General features: G+C 36.8%; 1 protein-coding gene across 3 annotated transcripts in view; it reads right to left on the reverse strand.

Annotated features, from left to right (window-relative positions):
* The window catches only part of LOC108713136 (synaptotagmin-1), a 305,972-nt gene extending 290,798 nt beyond the window's left edge, over positions 1-15,174 (reverse strand). For 2 of the 3 annotated variants that reach the window (XM_041588587.1, XM_018255925.2), the window contains exon 1: positions 14,846-15,174. The gene's annotated coding sequence lies outside the window, so the exon portion shown is untranslated. The remainder of the gene's footprint in view (positions 1-14,845) is intronic. The other variant, XM_018255926.2, reaches the window with a different exon arrangement.
* Positions 15,175-15,983: the final 809 nt, after the last annotated feature.

Here is a 15,983-nt window from a genome sequence, read left to right on the forward strand (position 1 = left end):
GGATTTAGCGCTATACGTTCGTTCGATCGATCGAAGGATTTTTCGTTCGATTGAACGATTAAATCCTTCGAATCGAACGATTCGAAGGATTTGAATCCAACGATCGAAGGAAAATCCTTCGATCAAAAAAAGGTTAGCAAACCTATGGGGACCTTCCCCATAGGCTAACATTGACTTCTGTAGGTTTTATCTGCCGAAGTAGGGGGTCGAAGTTTTTTTTAAAGGGAAAGTACTTAGACTATCGAATGGTCGAATAGTCGAACGATTTTTCGTTCGATTAGTTCGATTTCGTTCGAATTCGAACAAATTTAACCAATTCGATGGTCGAAGTACCCAAAAAATACTTCGAAATTCGAATTTTTTTCATTCGAATCCTTCACTCGAGCTTAGTGAATCGGCCCCTAAATGTTGTGTTTTCACACAAAATTCTTTGTGCACACCAAAATTAGTTATGTGCGCTGGCTTCACAAGTTGCGTGCAAGCACATGAACTTTGTGATTATAACAAAGCTGAATTTGAGGGTTTGTTTATACAGAAGCTTATAAATGGGCTGATTTGTTTTGAACTTGCATAGAAGAACAGGAAGTATAATGTGACATCACTTCAGATTTTGTGCTGTTTAGTGCAATAAAAAACAAAAACCGCCAAGATTTCTTAATGAAAACATTAAAGGGAAAACGTGTTTTTTTTTTTTTAAACACATCAGTTAATAGTGCTACCCCAGCAGAATTCTGCACTGAAATCCATTTCTCAAAAGAGCAAACAGATTTTTTTATATTGAATTTTGAAATCTGACATGGGGCTAGACATTTTGTCAATTTCACAGCTGCCCCATGTCATGTGACTTGTGCCTGCACTTTAGGAGAGAAATGCTTTCTGGCAGGCTGCTGTTTTTCCTTCTCAGTGTAACTGAAGGAGTCTCAGTGGGACATGGGTTTTTACTATTGAGTGTTGTTCTTAGATCTACCAGGCAGCTGTTATCTTGTGTTAGGGAGCTGTTATCTGGTTACCTTCCCATTGTTCTTTTGTTTGGCTGCTGGGGGGGGGAGGGAGGGGGTGATATCACTCCAACTTGCAGTACAGCAGTAAAGAGTGATTGAAGTTTATCAGAGCACAAGCCACATGACTTGGGGCAGCTGGGAAATTGACAATATGTCTAGCCCCATGTCAGATTTCAAAATTGAATATAAAAAAATCAGTTTGCTCTTTTGAGAAATGGATTCCAGTGCAGAATTCTGCTGGAGCAGTACTATTAACTGATTCATTTTGAAAAAAAAAATTCCCATGACAGTATCCCTTTAAGGAAAGTATGGCCAGTGGAAGCATAAGTCCATTGATCCTAAGTGCATTGAGTCATATTTCCCAGAACCACACTCACAGACCAAGAATTACAGTTTTACAAGCATATATATTTGTAAATTATCTAAAGGATCAAACTGTACTAAATATGTAATAGAGATAATTTTAGAACCTTGCAATAGTATATAGCCTCTTTAATTCTTACATTTCACTTGGAAGAAGGATAGCTCCTATAATTAACTGGTACATCTAAGCTTTAATCAATTATGCATTAAATTTTTTGTTTTATTCTTCACTGGATCTGCATATGGAGTGTCAGATGAATCAAACATGTATAACATCCTTCTGCATTTATATTTAGAACTGCTATTTCACATTTGAAAATGATCAGGGCAATGTGATGGTCCGTGTGACCTGTTTGCATCAAAGGAATTTAAACAGAAAATATAATTTAAAAAATATTGCAATTACAAACCTTAAAATTATGTTATTGCTACTGTGTAATTCACAGACTGAATGGATAATTTGTGTTGCATTTTGGATTAAGTGACATAAATTAAATATTGTTTATGTTACTTTGATATCTGTGTGACAGATAACTCATCCCACTCATTAAATCTAAACATGTTTTCTGTATATAAAAATTAAATGTATCTTTTTTTACTTAAAAAAAAAATGATTTGCTTTACAAGCACCATTACAGTGGTAGGTGTAAAACTTTTCAATCTGTCCATGGGGTTATTTATCAAAGTCCGAATTTATCTCAATATTTTCTGCTACAAACTCTGATCAAATCTACTCAGGTTTTTTACACTTATTTATTATTAAATTTTCCCGAAAGTTTGCTTTGCGGGAAAAAAAATCATATTTTCAACTTCTTTTTTGGATTTTTTCATCCAATTGTCACGAATTTCACTAATTTTTTAGGAATTTTTACCAGAAAACTCAGAAAACTTCAGGGTATTGCACAAACCCAGAGCACATCAAAAAATCATTGGTTCTTCTCTCATTGATTTATATGCAACCTCGACAGGCCTGAGATGCCGGATTTTCAGATTCTGACTTTTCCATCTTCAGGGTTGAATAAATTCCGAAAAATTCGTGATTTTTTAAAAGTCAGATTTTATAAAAAAAAATAAGATTTTTTCGTGATTTTTGCATTCAGAGTTTAGTAAATAACCCACTATGATATAAAAGATTAATATTTAGTATTTTCTGAATATTGGAAATGTTTTTTTAACCACAGACAGTCACTTATGTAGAAAAAAACATATCCAATGTGTTTTAATGCAATGGTGTTTTGAAAAAGTAGAGAGGGTGTTTTGAAAAAGTAGAGAGGGGCATGTATGGATGCCAGCACCTATGCGAACATCTTGTAAATTTTGTGGTTGCCGTTAATATGCAATAATCTAGACACAATACTGATTCTTCCACTCCAAACAATTGCTCTTGGGAACCATGCTGATAAAGTCAGAGAAATTATAAAAATCTACTCCGAGGGGGTTATTTATCAAAGGTCAAATTTTAGAGTACTGTGAATATTTTAAAATTCAAATAAACCTCTAAAATTAGAACGAATAGTCCAGACCTGAAAACTCGAATTGAATTCATTTTGACGGGCAACTTTTTTTTCTCCCATTGGAGTTTATGGGGCGTAATTTTCAAAGTGAAACTAGGCAAAAATTTTCATCTTTACTATTAGGGGGCAGATTTATTAAGGAACAAATTTCGAATAAAAAAAAACTTCGAAATTCGAGTAGAAAAAGGCCAACTGAAATATATATATATAAAAAAATGTAAGTTATTTTTTCGGGTGAATAGGTCGTTTTCGTTCGAATTGGAATCGTACGAATCTAAGTAACATCGTTTTCGATCAAATTTGATTTGACATTTTTAAAAAAAATAAACTTAGATTTTTCAAAGTCCACCAATTGACTCTAGGTTCTAGGAGCTTTTAGATGATGAATGGTCAATGTCAAATTTTTAAAGAGACAGTACATGAAAAATTTTGATATTTGAATTTTCTAATTTTTTTTAAATTCGAATCGAATTTGGACTATTCCCTAGTCGAAGTACACAAAAACAGCTCAAAATTCAAATTTTTTTCTAATTCAGATTTTCACTTCGACCCTTGATAAATCTGTCACTTAATATCTTCAAATAGTTCAAGGGACCTCTGCAATTGACTTTTACACTAACTCATCAGGTTTTAGGTGGACAATAGTCAAAATAGAACTGTTTTCAGGGTCGAGTTGTGATAAATCTTACATTCAAATTCGAGTTGGTGGTTTAAAATTTGAATCTGTGAGTTTTGACCAAAAAAAATTTGATAATTCAAATTTACCATTAGAACCTTAGTAAATCTGCCCCCAAATGTTCATGATCTCTGGGGACCTTGATTGTTTGGGGATGGTCACAAAATTAATGGTATACTTGATTGTAACTAAACTAGAATATTTGTATTGTTTTTTTATATTTAAGATGTATTTTAATAGTCTTACAGAATGCTCCAGATTACAAAAGAATCCTTACCTAGAAAACTCCAGGTCCTAAGCATTTCAGCTAATAGTTCTTTATGTCATTTTTTTCATTTCTGTTCATACAGAGCAAAAAGAAAATGACTTCAATAAAATTCTTTTGGCCATGTAGGAACATTTTTCCCTTTGAGTATCAAAAACAGACAATAACAGAATCTAATTCTTTCCTTTCTGCAGACAGAAAAATGCTGCAGAAAGCAATTTCATCCAGAATGGGTAGTTCTACAACAGATTCAGTTTTCAACATCATCCCTACAATCTTAACTTAACAAGAGATTTATGTCACAGAAAAACAATACTATCATTTGTAGCCTTTCTCTGTCCCCACAATGCTGCTTGGGTCCCTGAAGAGATGTTTTAGACCTACAGATGTTTTTTGCCCTATTCTCAGAATAATCTCAGCAGTTGCAGGCTAATAACTATGGTGACCTTAATCAGTCAGAATAATTACATCTATCTCTGTACAAAGCTGTCATATTTTAGATACAAACTGGCTAAAACCTAGTAGTAGGTTATATTGTAGACAGCTGCTGCTTTTGGAGAAAAACAGGAATTAAAGGCAGCAATTATTATTATTATAATAAAGAAAATGTGTGATTGGACTGCATGTTATGTTTGTGGTTTTTGAATGATTTCCATTTTTTCGTTGTGCAGATGTCAGTCTTGGGATTTTAGCTGCTACCTGGTTGAAAGGGATTAATTACCCTAGCAACCAGCCAGCACTTTGGATTTCAGAATGGTAGCAGATTAGTAGAGAGTCTGGATATAAAGATATGCAATAGAAAATAATTATAAAACTAGTAGTCAATCGGAATTTTTGTTTTTGATCTCCAGGGTCAGCGTCCCTGACAACAAGATAGCATTTCAGTTGCAAAAAAAATGAAGAATAGGAAAGTCAATAATTAATGATGGGCGAATTTGCGGCGTTTCGACGAAAAATTTGCGAAATTCGTGAAACGCCGAAAAATTCGCGAAACGGCGCCGGCATCTCATTTTTGACACCGGCACCCGTTTTTTGACGCCGACACCCATTTTTTTGACACCGACGTCCGTTTTTTCCAACAAATTTTTCCTGCAAATTTTCGCGGGCGAATTGCGCAACTTCGCCACGAATTTTCACCTGCCAAATAAATTCGCCCATCACTATCAATAATTCAAAAACCATAAAAAGGAAAAAATTAATAGGAATATTTAAAGGTAGACTTCACCATAAATTAAAGGACAAGGAAACACTTTACCACAAGAATTTATTATATAGGGAATGCTTTTGTTGTACCTAACGGTTAACTTTTTTTTTTTTTTACAAAATACCTTTTATTTTCATTTGGTAACTTCTCCTAAGTTATAGTAAGAAAGGTCTGTCACAGATGCCATGTTGCCATGGCCACTGCAATTACACTGCGTGTCCATGTAGGGTGTCGTTGATTATAGGTGAGAGCTGGTTACAACACACCGCAGGCATTCGAATATGAATTTTCGAGTAGATATTTTTGGTCAAAACGCTGAAATTCGAGTTGGAAAAAACCCAAACTCAAATTTGAATTTGCCACCTTTGATAAATCTGCCCTTAGTGTACATATATTAAAAAGTTCCTTCACAAGCTGACTATGTGCATGCACCACTCACTGATTCTAGCTAATACGCATGCTCCTGGTCTTGGTCTGAGTGGAGGAGAGCTGCATTCTGGGATGTTTTTTTCATTAACTTGCAGTTTGTTTCTGTGTGTGCCGTTCAAACTGCTGAATGGATGGAAATAAAGGATAATCAACAGTACTGCGCATTACACAAGAGGTATGCCTTTCCAATGGGCTTAGATTTATTATTAGACTTTCCTTGTCCTTTAAGGAGCCCTTTGACCACCCTGTCCATGACACTAAAAGGCCCATTGATGACTGCCTAAGTTTACATAAAGAAACCCCAGCTTGAGTTTATGGGCTTTTGTAATGTAGAAACATTGTGATTAGTAAATTCCCACAGGTTTCCTTTAGGATTGTCTTAAAATGAAACCTTGGACAATCATAAATCGGCCACTTAAACGAGGGATTTCACAGAAACTGCAGTCACCCTCACCATCTAAAAAGCTAACTAACCAAGAGAAGCATGTGGGTGCAATCTCCATTAACTTGATCATTAAACTGATCCAGAATAAGATTAAACCTGGCACTAAAGGACAATATGTTGTGGTAATAAATTAGCCACTCTTTTTCACTGCTGTAGTGTTCACCAGCATGCATCACTTTGTATCTCTCATTCTGCTGAAATTGGGAATGTCAACTTGATTAGTTACCACGGTTTCTTTATTAGACTGTAAAATAACAAAAATATTCCAAATTAGAGGAAAACTGTACTCAATGTATATTTTGGCCATAAATTTGGCCATGCAGGTTTTTGTTCATTCTCTGCATGCTTATGCTTTACAAAGTGCTGCAAATATACTTATTTCTATGTCAAGCATTTGGTTTAATATTTAAATAAAAGAATTCTAAGCCTTTAAGAACATATCAATATGCAGATATAGCTTATAAGTGAACAAAAGGTTTCAAAATAACCATACTTTGTACAAATGGCACATTTTGTACATCTGGTTATATACCAACAGTTACATTATTTTACACATCACTAAAGCATGTCAATAATGTTCATAACGATTGGAATTGGAACCTTCATTTGACTTATTTAATTAAACTTGTATTTGTATAGGAATCACAATAAAAAGAAGATTCACTGGGTTATACTCCTCTGTGACCTCACTTAATATATTTATTAATTTTTAGGCATTTGAATACTACTGCACCGGTAATAACAAATGTAATTAGCATTTAAGCATAACCCTCTCAAGGCATTTGCTGCCCTATGATTAAAAGCCACATTTGACCTTTTCTGAGCTATGTAAGCTTGTAGCATGTACAAATATATCATTGGGCCTTGTGGCCGTAAATGGATTAAACAGTTTCCTAAAAGGATTATAAACATTGTACTAAAAGAAGCTTCCTGTCACTGTTACAAACTCTCAATCTTTCTAATTCCCTCTCTCTTTCTTTATCATTACATGTATCCATATATATTTGTGTACTTGTTTAACCTAAACAGCCTTCCTGCAGTTCAGTAAAAACTCCTCTTCAGCTTAGTAAAACTCTGTCTTGATAAATGACTTTCTTGAAGAAAATGATATAGTGGCAAGCTGGCTAAAAATGGCAAAGTTCAGTATGTCAAAGATGATTTCATCATGTCTCTGAAAGCGACTCTGTAGGTAGACATTTTGAGATAGAATTATAGTTTCATGTGATTCATTTTCTCCTTCATTCTACTGCTACAGAGCCAAGGTCAAATGGCCATCATGACTCTTGTTTATGAAGGAAAAAATAACCAGATATGCTTCCTATACGTCTGTCATATATATATATGATTACCCCATAATGAGCCAGCATTTATTCTTGAGTGCTAATACTAACAATATGGAATGGAAGGGATTTGGTTTTTCTATAATTCCAAAAAGCAATATCTTTGTGTGCAGAAATATAATTATACATTTACAATACTGAACCTTTCTGGAACACAACAATTGATAGCAATAAGATATTCACTTAACAGGGGCATGCATAAATTAATATTTGTCCAATCATCACTTTTATCCTTAAGAATAGCCAAACTTCTGTACTTTACAGTAAGGGGCAGATTTATCAATGGTAAAATTAAAATTTCAAATTTTCGAGTTTTGTTTATGGCAAAAACTGTCAAATTAGACTAGGAAGTTATTCAAATTTGATTCGAGATTTTTTAAAAAAATCCGAATTAGATTTTCGAGATTTATCATACTCTGGCCCTAAGAACTCAAATTCAACGATTCGCCACCTAAAACCTGCCGAATTGCTGTTTAAGTCAATCAATTTTGAGTTGTTTGCTGCCTTCCTGACATTCGAGTTTTTTTTCAGAGAAAAAACTTGAATCTAGTTTTTAAAATTCAAATCGAATTCGAGTTTTCAAGGCAACTTCATTCATCCGAGTTTTAAAAATTAGATTTTTTTAATACATTTTGATTTTTAAAAACTCACATGAATTCGAAATTCCACCTTTGATAAATGTGCCTCTAATAGTAGTGATATCCCCAGGGTTAAGAAATTAATGCAAGGGTCATTAATCCTTAACCATCGGTGATATCATGCTAACTGAACCAAACTGTACAGTCTTAGTATAGAGTTATGATGTTGGTCCAGTTTCTTAATGGAATTATGTATTGGAAGTGCATATGATAACACTATCTTAGTATGGAGTTATGATGTTGGTCCAGTGTCTTAAAGGGGTTGTTCACCTTCCAAACCCTTTCTTCAGTTGAGTTGTTTTGAGAGTGTTCACTGTAAACAAAAACTTTTTTCAATTGCTTTCCATTTTTTATTTTTTACTGTTTTCCCAAAATCTAAGTTTGAATTGAATGTTTGTGTCTCTAGTATTTCAGTGTAGTAGCTCAGTGATCCAGGAGCATTCTGAACTGTTTCAATTTGCTGCATTTAGTTGATACAGATAGTTGGTCTCAGCAGTGGAATATTAGCAACTATTGTATCAATTCTAGCAGATTCCTTTTATAAAACTCAGGGATTCTGCTCAACATGGCCAAAGATAAATGATTAGCTAAGTCGGTGACCCCCCCCCCCTGAACTGCTTTAGAAGGTGAAAATGTATCTTTATACTTCTATATTAGAAAAAACATTTCCAAATAGAAAATGGAAAGTAATTGGATTGTCTCCATGATTGCCTCCTCCCACTGGCTTCCTATTTTCCGTGACGCAGCCAGGGTACTCACGTTTGTGAGTACCCTCCTAATAAAGCCTACATAAGGAAAGTCTAATCTCTTTCTGTTTCACTGGTGGTGTTGTAACTGGAAGGGGTCAACACACATGTGGTGCATTTATTAATTTCCACAGCACAATACATGGTGTTATACATCAAACAATATTACTACAGTATATATTGTTCTTGTTTGTGCCTGTGCCTTTGGTGGTGGCTGTTATTTTAGATATTGTGAATCAGGCTTGAAGGGATACAAGATTGTGAACTTATTTGGACCTTGGTACTACTTTTCTGGATATAAAATCATAACACAGAGGCCTTGACTTGACCCAAATGATCCAAATGCTGGCACAGAAAAGGCACATGCTCAAAGTCACTCCAGGTACCTATGCCAAGTTTTCCTGGGCTCTTTGAAAAGAAAATACACAACTATGGGTCTGATTCACCAAAGGACAATAAAGTGAGTGTTATTTATAGCATGGGGTAAAAATGATAGCACTTCTTAATCAATTCACTAAGAGTTTACTAGTGTAACTTAAAGGGATACTGTCATGGGAAATTTTTTTTTTCAAAATTAATCAGTTAATCTTGCTGTTTCAGCAGTATTCTGCACTGAAATCCATTTCTCAAAAGAGCAAACAGAACACAAGTCACATGACCAGGGGCAGCTGGGAAATTGACAATATGTCTAGCCCCATGTCAGATTTCAAAATTGATTATAAAAACATCTGTTTGCTCTTTTGAGAAATGGATTTCAGTGCAAAATTCTGCTGGAGCAGCACTATTAACTGATTAATTTTGAAAAAAATTTTTTTCCCATGACAGTGTCCCTTTAAGAAGTGATATTTTTACATTCATTTTAGCTGAATTGTGTGCGGTATTCTATAGCATGAATTATTTTGTGCAATATTTTAGGGCATTTGATATAGTCACAGGTTATTAGTGCAATCTATAGCACCGAAGACATTCGGGATACCACTGGCAGAGTAGAAGTCTCTTTTTACAGTATTCTAGTCATTCCTTTCCCTGGGAAACTTAATATAATTCAATGACACAGAACCTGTCCAAGGTATCATGAAAATGTGTTAGTGGCGGTAGGTACGGCTCCACTTCCTCATAAAGGTCTTTAATTGCTGCCCTACAGCTCCTCACTATATCCTCCTCTATTTATCCATCTGATGTAGTTTAGTAATGCCTACTTCTAGGAGGTGTTAAATTTCACAGTAATTATCGCACAATTTTATGCTTTTATTGCTTAAAAGATGTTAGTGAATAATGCGTTATGATTAATTCTATTGTATACGTTTTGCAATGTGATTAGAATATCGCTGTGCAGAATTGTATAATTAATGCTTGCGATAGGTCTATTAGCGCATGCGAAAATACTTTGATGAATCGTTCCTTAAATAATGCACAAAACAGTGCGTTAAAGAATAACGACCTTGAGTACTTGAGTACCTTGAGTTCTTGAAAATTAAATTCTGCAAGTAAGATGAGATAGAGCTAATGGCAACATAACATCCTCAAGGATAATGTCAAAATGTGTGAATAAGTGACACACTAAATCAGTGTGGGTAAATGTAAATAAACACTATACATCTTCTATATACAATTTTGCTGAGTTACAATGAAAATCAATTTCCAGTAACACCTTGTTGCACACACAGTCTACACAAGGGAACATGCCACACACCTCTGGTGAGTTGAACGCCGCTAACAGCTTCAAGTTACAACTTGAAGTTTGGTGGTAAACAAATAATAAGAGGCGTGTAGCATATTCCCTTGAGTATATTAAGGAATAAGATCTCTTAGATACAGAAATACTGTACTGTACTGTACTGTAGATACAGAAAAATAAGCATATAAATGCTTGGTTGGCTTGATAGAAAAAACCCATAGTACAAAATGTGCATTAACATCCATGTACTAGGTATTATAAATCTGCCATATAACAGAATTATAATAACTAAATATAATTTAGATACTTTGGTGCAATTGTTTCTCTAAGCAGATGGCACATGGGGTGTTTTGATTGTAAATATGGTTAGGATTAAATACATGAACTGGAAGACCCAGAGTTTACCACCATGACCTGAAACAGGCAATAACGCTGAGTTCCCTTCTTGGGGGGGGGGATTTAAGATTTCCAGTCAGAAGAAAATAAACCACGAAATATCTAATAATAGCTGTATTGGGAGGGGCAACAATCAACATGAAGTACAGCTCCTCAGCATTATGTGGGCAGCAGAATGATGGAAACTACCAAGTATCAATAGTGATTCAACTTGTTTGTGCCTTATCTATAACAATAACAAATTTCACTCTGGAGAACTCGTCAATCCAACAGACATCTGTTTATTGATTTATGAAGCTGGGAAGGTTTGACAGAACCCCAACTCTGTATGACGGACCCCAATACTAGACAACGATGGAACTGAGAATTTAACAGATCTTGCATATTACATATACCATATCTCAAACGTTTCTGATAGCAAAAGTAAATAATGGACACATATTAACATAATATAAAGGTGGCCATACACAATAAGATCCGCTCGCTTGGCAAGGTCACCAAATGAGCGGATCTTTCCCTGATATGTTCACCAATGCCAGGGCGATATCGTTAATACGAATGTTCGGCTCTAGGGCTTAACGATCGGATTACAACAAAGAGAATGGGCGCCAATGGGTCGTAGGACAGCATCAACTAGCAATGCGTCCTCAATCGTCAGAGAAATCAAACCTCCCTGATCAATATCTTGGCCAGATATTAATCTGGGAGACCCGTCAGAAGCCCCCATACACTGGCAGATAAACTGCCGAACCAAAAGGACCGATATTGGTAGCTTTAATCTGCCCGTGTATGGCCACCTTTAGTCAGTTGTGTGATTCAAAAATAGGCAAACTTTCCATTATGTCAAAATAACAAACCTTTATGTGAAGTCGTTATATACAGTAGCTCTAGGTAGTTTAGGAGTTTATCAGAAATGTCAAATAACCAAGAAGATAAATTCTTGAGCCACTCTGTACAACAATGTATTAACTGTTTAATGTGCATCTTCTGTGTTAAGCTACTTCTCTGTTCAGCTGCTTCAGCCATTTTGGGATAACATAAATTACATATACTGAAATAACGAAATTAAGCCAGCACACGACTTTGCAAGTTCAATAATGTTCCAAACCGTTACCCTGTGTCCTGTGGCAATTATCACTGCTCTCTGACAAACACTTATATTCTCACAATGCCAAGAATCATAGATGAATGCTCTTAAATATAACTCACATTTCTTTCCCATGGAGTTTTACATTTTACACCTACATAAAAATTGCTGCATTACAACCAGTGACTGCACATAAAATAACAGATATTTTTTAAGTAAGTGTAATTCAAATTGCAGAGATGTGTTGTTAAAAAGAATGTGCAGCTCAGTGATGGTGTCCTTTCTTCTGTCTGCTACAGCATGACTAACGACTTCTAATTCTAACATACAGTACAGTACACACACATGTCATTAACACACATAAAGCTATTGAATCACTGTCCTTTTGTCCTTGTTGTAAAGCCAACAAAAGATTTATACAGCTTAAGGGAGACTTGCAAACAAAAGTAGAAGGCCAAATGCAATATGGTTAAGAAAATATATTTTTTAAAAGTGTTACAAAAATCCAGGTTTTTTTGTCATTTTAAAATGAACTTAAATTAAAACTGACTAAAGAGCAACATGACTAAAAGGCATTTTTATGGCGCTGAGTCTGCCTATGGGCTCCACAGAGCTCATCTTATCACATCAACATTTTAATATAACTTGGCCCTCAAACATGTATCAGATTATGGGCCCACAACATGGAAGATGTTGACCAGCACTGATTTGAAGCATCTTTTAAAATATTTTTGGGTAAGGTTTAAAAAACATGTAAAATATCTAAACAAATGCACACTTTAGTGCAAAATAGAATTTTGTTCATTAAGCAAGGGAAAGAAGACACACTATACTTAGTGACAATCAAAGGAAAAGATCGATTCGTGGGCTAACATCTGCTTGTATTTTCCAGCCAACTGTTGTGTGTGTTTGTGTGAGAGTGGTCATTCAGAACTGCACTTGGAAAGCTTTCCAGCTACAATTTACCTAGAGATTTTGCATTAGTGCGCCCCATCTGACACAATCATTCAGCTATTCAGCTGGGTCTATGGAAAAATAGTGTAAGCAGCTTGTATCAGTGAGGGGATTACTGATTAAAATCTTTCCAATGAGTACATATACATATATTTATATATATATAGTCCATGTTACAGAAGGTCTGTTTATTGCTCTATTTATTATATATTAATCCAATAAAACCCAGAAAAGAATTTGTTTCAAAACTATCTAGTTTTGGCACAATAATGACCTACATGTTATAGATAACACTCACTAGATGCTCAGCTCACTGGGACACTGTTAGGCTTTTGCACTATGTTCATATTACACATATGAGACCTGTTATCGAGAAATAGATCTTGCTGTAATCTGGATCTTCGTAGGTTAAGTCTACTAGAAAATTATGTAAACATTAGATAACCCCAATAGGCTGGTTTTGCTTCCAGTAAGGATTAATTATATTTTAGTTTGGATCAAGTACAAAACACTGTTTTATTATTACAGAGAAAAAGGAAATCATTTTTTAAAATTTGGATTATTTGGATAAAATGGAGTCTATGGGAGATGGCCTTTCTGTAACTTGGAGCTTTCTGGATAACAGATCCCATACCTGTATATGGACTCTCTTATGTCTCGCAGCACTTTAAATAGGGAAAGCTCTGAGCAGCTAAATTCTTTCATAATTCTCTGGGAACTTTCAGCGATGTGTGGCATAGGATTGGTACCTCCATGTATCCAAGCCCAAGGGCACTTGCAGTGTAAGGTTAGCTTGTGACATATGCTAGTTCTTGCCCCATTACTGGAAGGGGTTGGGTCACAACGGATATTTATCTGATAATATATGCAGTTCAGTAGAGCTACATGGTAACTGTGGATTGCATCCACCTGTTTAGAAATACACATAAACACACTACGATTCTGCACAACAACACAACATCACAAAATGTACAATCTTAGTGCAATACTGTGATGTATCCATGCAGCGTCAGCAATAGCCCCCCTCTCTCGGTTTCTTGCTCCAGTGGCCCAGAAAAAGTTACATTTAGCTATAATGTCACATAGGGATGTAAGGAGATTTTTTTTTTTTGGGCACATAGAGCTAAAAATATCTAGTTTCCAGAACACCCTTGCTCCTTTTTTCAGATCATTCAATTTTTATATTTCATGGCAGTGTAATGCCCCCTAGAGATCTACAGAGCTTTGTACGGCTTTCTCTCTCCTTCAGCACATGCATATCATTATTATTTTGCTGACTTAGAAGCCAAGAATAGTCCAGACAGATTTATTATGACCCATTTCCTATGAAACGTCTATAGGTCCTAAGGTAGCCCTGTACCCCCCAAATCAACCCTTGCCAGATCCATTGAGATTTGCACAAATTCTGCCACAGGACCTGTGCAAATAACGATGTATTTTCCTAACCAAGGATTTAGGAGCTCCATACGGTTTTAGGGTCTTAGCAACTCAACATTTAAAGCCTTTAAGTGAACAGAGCTGAAGAAGCAGCAGATGTCAGATGGTTGACACTTGCAATCAACAGCAATTAAGTAATCACCGGGCTTTTTAACAGAGCATGTCAAGTAAAAGAGAAACTCAGAGCAGTTGTATGGAAAGCCAAGTTGCCTAGTGATTATATTGCTTTCCAAATCCCGAGGAGCTTGCATGATTTGGTACCTTGTTGGTTATATTAATCAGTAGGCGATATGAGATTGGTGTGTGAAAGGGGTCCTTGAGTCTGTAAATCCCCCTGACATTTTGACCTTTTCTGTGCATATTTAATCTTTTAATGAAAAGGAGGGTACAGCAGAAACTGCCAATGATCAGCTGATCATAGTAGTAACTTGTGCTGCATGGATTGCCTACTTCACTAGCAGTCTTTGTTGCCATTAAACAAATTATCATATTGATAATGCCAGTGGTAATTCTGAACCTGTGACACCCCCCCCCTTCACTGGTTTTGGACTACAGCTAACAGCACACTTAATAGCCCATAGCTGCCAAGAGGATGCTGGGAGTTGTAGTACAGCAGCAGCTGGAGATTGAGAAATGGACATCCCAAACACAATAAAGCAGTTCAGTGCTTACCTGACAGGCTCTCAGTCCTTCAGTGGTGCGGCTTCAGAGTCTGGAAGTGGTCCCTGTCTTCCTTCCTCCTATATAGAGGAGCTGCAGCCCAGAGCCCTATGTGCAGTGAGAGAGGAGAGGAGCAATGTGCACAGCCTCTCAGATGATCCTTATATCACACTGTGCGATTTATACATGGTCTGGCACCGCTCCCGTCGCCCAGCAATGGCTCATGTGCCCAAGTTTGTGCTCTCGTTACAGGGGAGACTGGGATGAGGATGACACCAGATTGTTAGGACTGGAGCATCACACACTGCAGCCTCTCCGGCATCCCTCCAGTGAGAAGGCGGGGCATAGCCTGGATCTAGCAGCCCATTGGCTCCCGGCTCAGGATGCTGCCCTGAATATCCAATCTAGCGGCACAAATAGGAGGTGGACCTGCACATCCCATCCATTACTATCCCCCAGATGGGCAGGGGCAAGGGAGGAAGGAGATCCCGGCGAATGACAATCAAGGACACCGTGTGAGTCCTTTGGACCAGCAAAGTGACCCCAGGCTGTTACTTTGCAACTGTGCACAGAAAGGGGCAAAAGACAAAAGATGGCACGTGCCTGTGACCTGAATATGCCCTGCCACACCTCAGTCTCCCGGGACAGGCTGCCATTTATCATCCAAAACATACCCAGTAGTACTGGGAGGCACAGCTTGGGGGATGGGAGGGAAGGCAAGGATGCTGCTCCTGTCACAAATCACTGAGGCACAGCAACCCTCCATGCCCTGCTGCTGCTGCTGCTGCTGCAACACAGTCATATAGATTTTCTACATACTACAAGGACAGTAGCTTTGGCCAAGGTCTGTGTGGGGACATTAATTAGCTTATTGCTTTGCTTTGTTGTGTTATGGCTCAAGCTAATGCAACAAGTAAGGAAGTGTTGCACGCTAGTCAATAGATCATTAGCTCAGTGCATGACAGATCATGGGGCACGGAAAAGTGAGTCCTAACAAGTTGTGGGACGCTGAGCCGCCCTCTGAGCAGAGCAGTGAGTCTGGCACACAGTGTCGGACTGACCCATCGGGATACCAGGAAAACTCCCGGTGGGCCCAGGTGTCAGTGGGCCTCTTGCTTCTAACCATTTGGCCTATTTCATGGTTATTCCC

This window comes from Xenopus laevis, chromosome 3S (genome assembly GCF_017654675.1).
Source record: "Xenopus laevis strain J_2021 chromosome 3S, Xenopus_laevis_v10.1, whole genome shotgun sequence".
Classification (NCBI taxonomy): Eukaryota; Metazoa; Chordata; class Amphibia; order Anura; family Pipidae; genus Xenopus; species Xenopus laevis.